Genomic DNA, 7,555 nt, shown 5'->3' on the forward strand with positions numbered 1-7,555 from the left:
ATCGGCTCGTTGATGTGGTCCCCGAACCAACTGCCCCATGGCCGCAAATGTAATCCCCATTGCCCCATTGGCCCCAGGGCCAAACGATCGGATTATTTTTTTTTTAAGCTACTTGCTACCTGATATCGGGTGAAGATCCGCTCGCTTGGCGACATCGCCAAGCGAGCAGATCTTATAGTGTATGGGCACCTTTAGGGTCAGTAATTAATTTGGATTACTTTGGGAAGGGATTGTTGTGTCAGAGATTCATCTGGATAATTTATATAATAAAAGGTCTTTGTACTTGTTTTAGTAATAAGCCCTAAAGAGAATAAAAACATGAAGTGTAATATATACCAATATAAGCAATTCCACTAAAATCCCTTATGGGACATTGGGTTCCGAGACCATCACTACTTCTATCAACTAGCAGAATACCCATCTTGACACTATGGGAAGTGCCTCAAGTCACCATGAATGATTCCTTATATTACACACATTAGGAGCATATAATGGTATATTAGTATTATTATTCTCTTTAGAGTAAAAGTTCAATGTTACAATGTAGAATAGGCTACTATTTCGTTAACCTTTGCCAACTGTCACTTTCATTTGTGCATTTGTGTATTAGGTTTCTTAGTCTCCACCAACTACACTGCAGAAGATTCCCAGGTTTCCTTGATTGCTTTGTAAAGGGAAAGAATTTCGAGTGACATCATCCAGCAGTAAGTTCAAGTAACAGCTACACAATAATAAATATGTTTATACAATCAATAAGCCTTTTGGATGAAAAAGACCCTTCCTAATCAATTTCACAAAAGTAAAAAACTTCTTATTTTATTTAATCTTGCTTATATATATATAGGTTAAGGCAAGAGTTTACATGGACAATCTTGATAATATCAAGTTACCTAATATAATGGTTGTAGGAAGGCCCTTTCCTGATAATGATAATGCCCCCATGCACAAAGCAAGGTCAATACATAGCTAGTTTACTGAGAAGTAAACAACTCAGCTGGACTGAGCCCCTGTAGTATGAATAGGACTGTGAGCCAAGACTGATTCCTGATTCGGTGGCCAAGTTATTAATGTTTTTTGTTGCTAAAATGAAGTAAATCCCACCAACAATATTCCATAACATGGATTGGAAATACTTCAGAGAAGAGTAGAGGCTGTTATAACAGGAAGAAGAGAACCAACTTTGGGAATGACATGTTAGAAAGGCAGGTGTCCGGATACTTTTTAATATTTAGAAACATATTCATTATAGTGTGTAAGCCAACATCACTGGTGATGTTGCCCATTGCAGCCAATTAGCAATTAGATTTTAACAGGCAAATTTTAGCTCCTTAAGGGCAGCGCTTCAGGGCATAGATTGGGGCATTATGTTTTCTGATAAAAACACAGAGCAGAAATGGTTGTCATTTAAAATGATATTAAATCATTACTGTTCTCAATTTATTCCATTAATAAGAAAAAGTAGAAGTGTTAAGAATCACCCTATGTGGCTTAACTCTGAGGTAAAGAAGTTAATAGGGAGAAAAAGGAAAGCTTTTAAGAAATATAAGTCAGAGGGGACAGTAGATGCGTTTAATGAATATAAACACTATAACAAGTGTTGTAAAACAGCAATCCGGAAGGCAAAGATAGAAAATGAGGAGCGCATCGCGGCCGAGGCCAAGACTAACCCCAAAAAGTTTTTTAAGTATATTAATAGTAAAAAGATGCAGGTTGAGGGTGTGGCCCCATTGAGTTATAATAACAATATGGTTACAGCGGATACAGAAAAGGCAGATGTGCTTAACCAGTTCTTTTCTTCTGTGTATACAGTAGAGGAGCCAGTGGGCCAAGTCCCACCCAATAGCTGCACTGTTGCCTCAGCTCCAACTACACAGTGGTTGGCACAGGATATGGTGCTTAAAGGGTTACACACGATAAATGTAAACAAGGCACCTGGGCCAGATGGAATACACCCTCGGGTACTGAGAGAGCTAGGGGCAGAATTGCAGTGGCCCTTGTTTCTGATATTCTCAGACTCTCTTTCATCAGGTATGGTACCTAGGGATTGGAAGAAGGCGAATGTCATTCCCATATTTAAAAAGGGAGTAAGATCTCAGCCTGGCAATTATAGGCCTGTAAGTTTGACATCCGTGGTGGGCAAGTTATTTGAAGGCTTGTTAAGGGATCACATTCAAAATTATATAGTGGATACTGCCATTATGAGCAGTAATCAGCATGGCTTTATGAAGGACAGGTCATGTCAGACCAATTTAATTGCTTTTTATGATGTGGTAAGTAAGAAGCTGGACAGTGGGGATGCAGTAGATATAATCTATTTGGATTTTGCCAAAGCATTTGATACCGTTCCCCACAAACGACTGCTTTCTAAGCTAAGGTCTATTGGTCTTAGTGAAGTCGTTTGCACATGGATAGAAAACTGGCTACAGGATCGGGTACAGAGGGTGGTTGTTAATGGCACATTCTCTACTTGGAATAAGGTTCTCAGTGGGGTCCCTCAGGGTTCTGTACTGGGTCCACTTTTGTTTAATTTGTTCATAAATGACTTAGGGGAGGGTATTATGAGTAATGTATCAGTGTTTGCAGATGACACAAAACTCTGCAGACCAGTCAATTCTATCCAGGATGTGACATCCCTGCAGCAGGATCTTGACCAACTGGCAATCTGGGCAGCTAAGTGGCAGATGAGATTTAATGTGGATAAATGTAAGGTCATGCACCTGGGATGTAAAAATATGCAAGCCCCGTATACCCTTAATGGGACTGCACTAGGCAAATTCATAATGGAGAAGGACCTTGGAGTCCTTGTAGATAATAAAGTTGGCTGTAGCAAGCAATGCCAGGCAGCAGCTGCAAGGGCAAACAAGGTTTTGAGCTGTATTAAAAGGGGTATAGATTCACGGGAGGAGGGGGTTATTTTCCCCTTTACAGAGCGCTGGTAAGGCCCCATCTAGAATATGCTGTTCAGTTTTGGTCTCCAGTGCTCAAACGGGACATTACTGAGTTAGAGAGGGACCAGAGAAGGGCAACTAAGCTGGTAAAGGGTATGGAAAGTCTCAGTTATGAAGAAAGACTGGCCAAGTTGGGTCTGTTTACACTGGAGAAGAGGCGCTTAAGAGGTGACATGATAACTATGTATAAATATATAAAGGGATCATATAATAACCTTTCTAATGTTTTATTTACCAGTAGGTCCTTCCAACGGACACGAGGGCACCCACTCCGTTTAGAAGAAGGGAGGTTCCATTTAAACATTCGGAAAGGATTTTTTACAGTGAGAGCTGTGAGGTTCTGGAATTCCCTCCCCGAATCAGTCGTGCTGGCTGATACATTATATAACTTTAAGAAGGGGCTGGATGGATTCTTAGCAAGTGAGGGAATACAGGGTTATGGGAGATAGCTCTTAGTACTAGTTGATCCAGGGACTGGTCCGATTGCCATCTTGGAGTCAGGAAGGAATTTTTTCCCCTCTGTGGCAAATTAGAGAGGCTTCAGATGGGGTTTTTTGCCTTCCTCTGGATCAACTAGTAGTTAGGCAGGTTATATATAGGCATTATGGTTGAACTTGATGGACGTATGTCTTTTTTCAACCCAACTTACTATGTTACTATGTTACCTACAAGTTAGAAAACAAAAGCAAAGATCTTATTGGTTCCTATGGGCAACACCAATGGAGATGTTGTCTTACACACTATAATAGATATGCCCATTGATGTATTTACATCTATTTGCATCAGAGTTACGCAACACGCTAAGGTCAGTTTTATTGGGACACAGTTTGCCTGTCTGTTTTTTGAGTGTGGGAGGAATCCAGACCCACACAGAACTTAAAAACTTTATAAAGACTTAAAGCCCTGTCCTGATTTAAACTTAGGACTCCAGTATTGCAGCCATCAGTGCTTAAAAAACAGTGTTTCGTTTTTTAAAGCTTTTATTTTTTATTTTGCATAGTTTTCATTACAAGGAATACAATTACCAAAAGGGAGAAAAGGAAAGGAAAGCAGAGTGAGGCAGAGGCACCAAATCAAAAAGTATGGAAAGAGGTACGCTATATTATACATTCAGATATTTTGCTGTTCAAGCCAGGTACCCCATATGGCATTGAATTTCTCTGGACAACCTCTTGCTAAATAGACCAGTTTTTGGCTTGGAAGGGAATCATCTACCAGCTTTTGCCAAAACTGAAGAGAAGGGGACCTAAAGATTTCCAATGCATAAGAATGGCCTTTTTAGCGTAGTAAAGCAGTTGTAGATAGCATGCTCTGGAGTGGGATCACAGTTGTATATTACCTATTGCTCCTAGTAAGCATAGTTCTGGCGTGCAAAACAATGTTTGATACATATTGTGGATAATGCACATTGTTTTGTGTTTTACCCTTCTCACAAGAACACATTGCTTTCTATAAATCTAATAACGTTGATGTTTAAAGATTATTACCCTGTCTTTAAAGAAATACTATACATTCAGAATGAATACGTAACCAACAGATAATTATATATATATATGTATACAGTATAAGTCCAGGAATGGTGCACACAGAAAACTCCAGGTACTGCCTGGGTGCATGGTTAACATAACATAATTAGTAAGCCCAAACAAACCGCACTCACAGGACTTGTATGAAGCAAAAATAGCATAAAACACTTTTGCATCTGTTACCTTGAGCCATTATTTTGTAATGGTCTGTGTGCTCCCTCGAAGATCACTTGACAGGAAATAATGCAGAATATAACATACAATGAATTGTATGAGCCAGGGGGTGGTCCTTAGTACTTAAAAAGGCAGTTTTCAATTTTTACAATTATCCAATTGTACATACTGCTTGAAAAGTATATTTTTTGAAAATGATTTATTTAGATCAAGGAGTGTTTTATATACAAGCTCTTTTGGTAATATATTTTTATAGAGACCTGCAATATTCAGTGGTATAGTTTCCCTTTAAGTGTATATATATATATATGTATAAGAGTCAGAATGCTGCTTTAACCTTTGATTTTTTTTTCAGCGCACCACATTAGTACATGGGGATTCAAATACACAACTACATTTTTAACAAGATTCCTAATATTTTGTAAAGTAAAATGGACTGTTCTTTTCACAGACCCAAGAAAAGCCATAACTCCCTGATAGAAAACAATCAATTTGTTGCACATAAACCTTTATTTCCCAATGCTAAACATTCTGCTCTGAAGTTTATTGGACCTTAATAATCATGCTGTGCAGCCATGAGTTCTGGAGCTACCTGGGAAGAAAAAGCTATATGCTGCTTCAGCCATTTTACAAAAGCCAATCCATGGGTCATATAGAGTACATGTAAAATACAATGAAATGGTTCATAAAGCAGAACTCAGCTACCTGTTCAATACACTCATTCCTAGCAGTCTTACACAAATTTAAAAACTATGTTGTCTTATACATTTTTCACAGAGGGGGTTTGGAGGGGGTTTGAAAATTTCTTTTTACATGAGGATTATATTAAGATAGTATCTAGCCTGTCAATCATGAAGTTTTTAGCACAAGAAAATCACCAGGCAACCTCACAACTGCTCCTAATTTAGATATAAATATCACTGATGAAACATTGTACAACATGCTGTTATCAATAAAAATTGATTTCCCCCAAGAATCCTTCCTGCAGTACTCAGACGTGCACTATTCACTTGATACAATCCCATATTTTCTACATTTAAAAAAAAGATACTCCAGGGAATCACCGACCTTTCTGCCAAGGACACTAACCCACATGGATTGGCACGCCAGCATTTTGCTTAAAAAGAAATGTGTTTAATGAGCTCTTATCAGAAAACTGTAGGAGGATAAGTTCTGCTTATTCCAGAACACAAACAACATCCAGAGGTAAAATAAATAAATGCAATTATGAAAGCCATGTAATTCCTGCTACAAAATTCTGACCTACTAAACCTGTGCCATATGTTATGATTCGTAGAAGGAATTCAACTTTAGCTGAAAGGAAATTTGTCATTGTAGGGCTGTATTTAGTGGTAGCCAGCCCCAGGCAAAATAGACATTATGGGGTCCCATTATTCATTTAAAGTACTCTTTAAAGTACAACTTTTACAAACAAAGCCAAGTGATCTGTTTGCCCACAAACATGGACCAGTAAGGTCATAAAGTAGCCAAGTTAGCAGCTAGCATTGCCTCATGTATGTCCAACTGTACTCTCCCAGATTTCTACAGCCATAGCCCACTTTTCCAAAAAAATTTAACAGTGGCTCTTCAAGAGATTATTCAATGGTCAGTTTTGTGTCCAGGGAGACCTTGGTTTAAATTCCATGTCAACAACTGTGTCAGTCCTTTAGCAAGTTAAAATTCTAACTAAAATTTACAAAAGTGCCACAGCACTCCTTACCTCCTTTGCAGTGAACCCAAGATGGCACACATATCTGCTATACTTTTTGTTTATGGCAGAATGCAGGCGTGATGAAGCACCAATGCATGGTGTCATCACGTCACAGTTTGGTTTAAAATTCAAAATAAAAAGACATAAAGGACCTGAGTTCAATTGCTGGTAGGACTTTTCTTGTGAGTTCATGGGTGAGTTCTAAATTGTTAATTCTAATTCATCTTCTGGTTCCTAGCTTTTCTGCTTGACTCTGACTATCCTGATCTCTGCCTGCCCCAACCTGTGCCTGAAATTCCAACCCCATGGATACAGTGCATTAGACTTAATCTGCCTACCTGAACACAGCTTCCGCCTTGGTTCTGATTGGTCTCTGAACTTAAGAAGCTTGAACGAATGAAAAAAAAGTAATGGAAAATCACAAAAACTGCAACTTTTTCGACATGTTGCATAACTAACTTTTTTGTATTGTCGCACAAAAACCACTAAAACCACAAACCAAGGAAACATTTTTCAGTTGTAAAAGGGACATCTCCTGTTGACTTCTACATGATCTTGACAGGTTTTAGATGACATATTTTTGGATTTGGAATTGTTGCAGTTTTGTCACATAATAAATCTTGGTAAAGTTGCATTTTTTTCGCAAATATTTTAGGTTTTTGGCGACAAAAAGCCTGACATGAAAAAAGTTACGTTTTAGTAAATGCCCCCTTTAGTGTACAGGGATCTTCCTGACCAAGTAGAAGACAATATCGTTCTCAAAATCAAGGTTGACTCTCGCCACAAGGGAATAAAGAATGTGGCAGATGATTTCAGCCAATCTTGGCATCCTCTTTCCTCCAGACCTTTCCTCCAGACTCCTGTTACACAGATATCTTCTACTCCTCCCGAAGAATCTATGCAGGTTCCAAAGGCACATCTCTCAGAACAAGAAAAACTTTAGAGAAGTTTTGTGCCTCTAAGGTGGCAAAACTTTGACAACATCTGTCACTGACGCAGGGAAACTTTGACGCCTAGGTGTAAAGGTAGAGTCTTATATGGGCAGTATTTGAACCTTCTCCCCATAAAATTACTCAGATTTCTGCATCCTGTACAGTTCTAACTGCATAGACCATCAGTTTGCGTGCCTTAATTTTGGAGCTGCAGGAAATTTCATGGAATGACTCTTCAACAAAAATTAACTATGAAACTATGTA

The 7,555-nt window shown here is 38.6% G+C and overlaps 1 long non-coding RNA gene across 1 annotated transcript; it reads left to right on the top strand.

The window, feature by feature from the left end:
• Positions 1 to 370: 370 nt before the first annotated feature.
• LOC116407065 lies at positions 371 to 6,801 on the top strand. Its single transcript, XR_004220036.1, has 3 exons — positions 371 to 704; positions 3,949 to 4,040; positions 6,598 to 6,801. It is a non-coding gene; the product is annotated as an uncharacterized LOC116407065 (long non-coding RNA).
• The last annotated feature ends 754 nt before the right edge of the window (positions 6,802 to 7,555 follow it).

The sequence above is a fragment of the Xenopus tropicalis genome, chromosome 8 (genome assembly GCF_000004195.4).
Source record: "Xenopus tropicalis strain Nigerian chromosome 8, UCB_Xtro_10.0, whole genome shotgun sequence".
Taxonomy (NCBI): Eukaryota; Metazoa; Chordata; class Amphibia; order Anura; family Pipidae; genus Xenopus; species Xenopus tropicalis.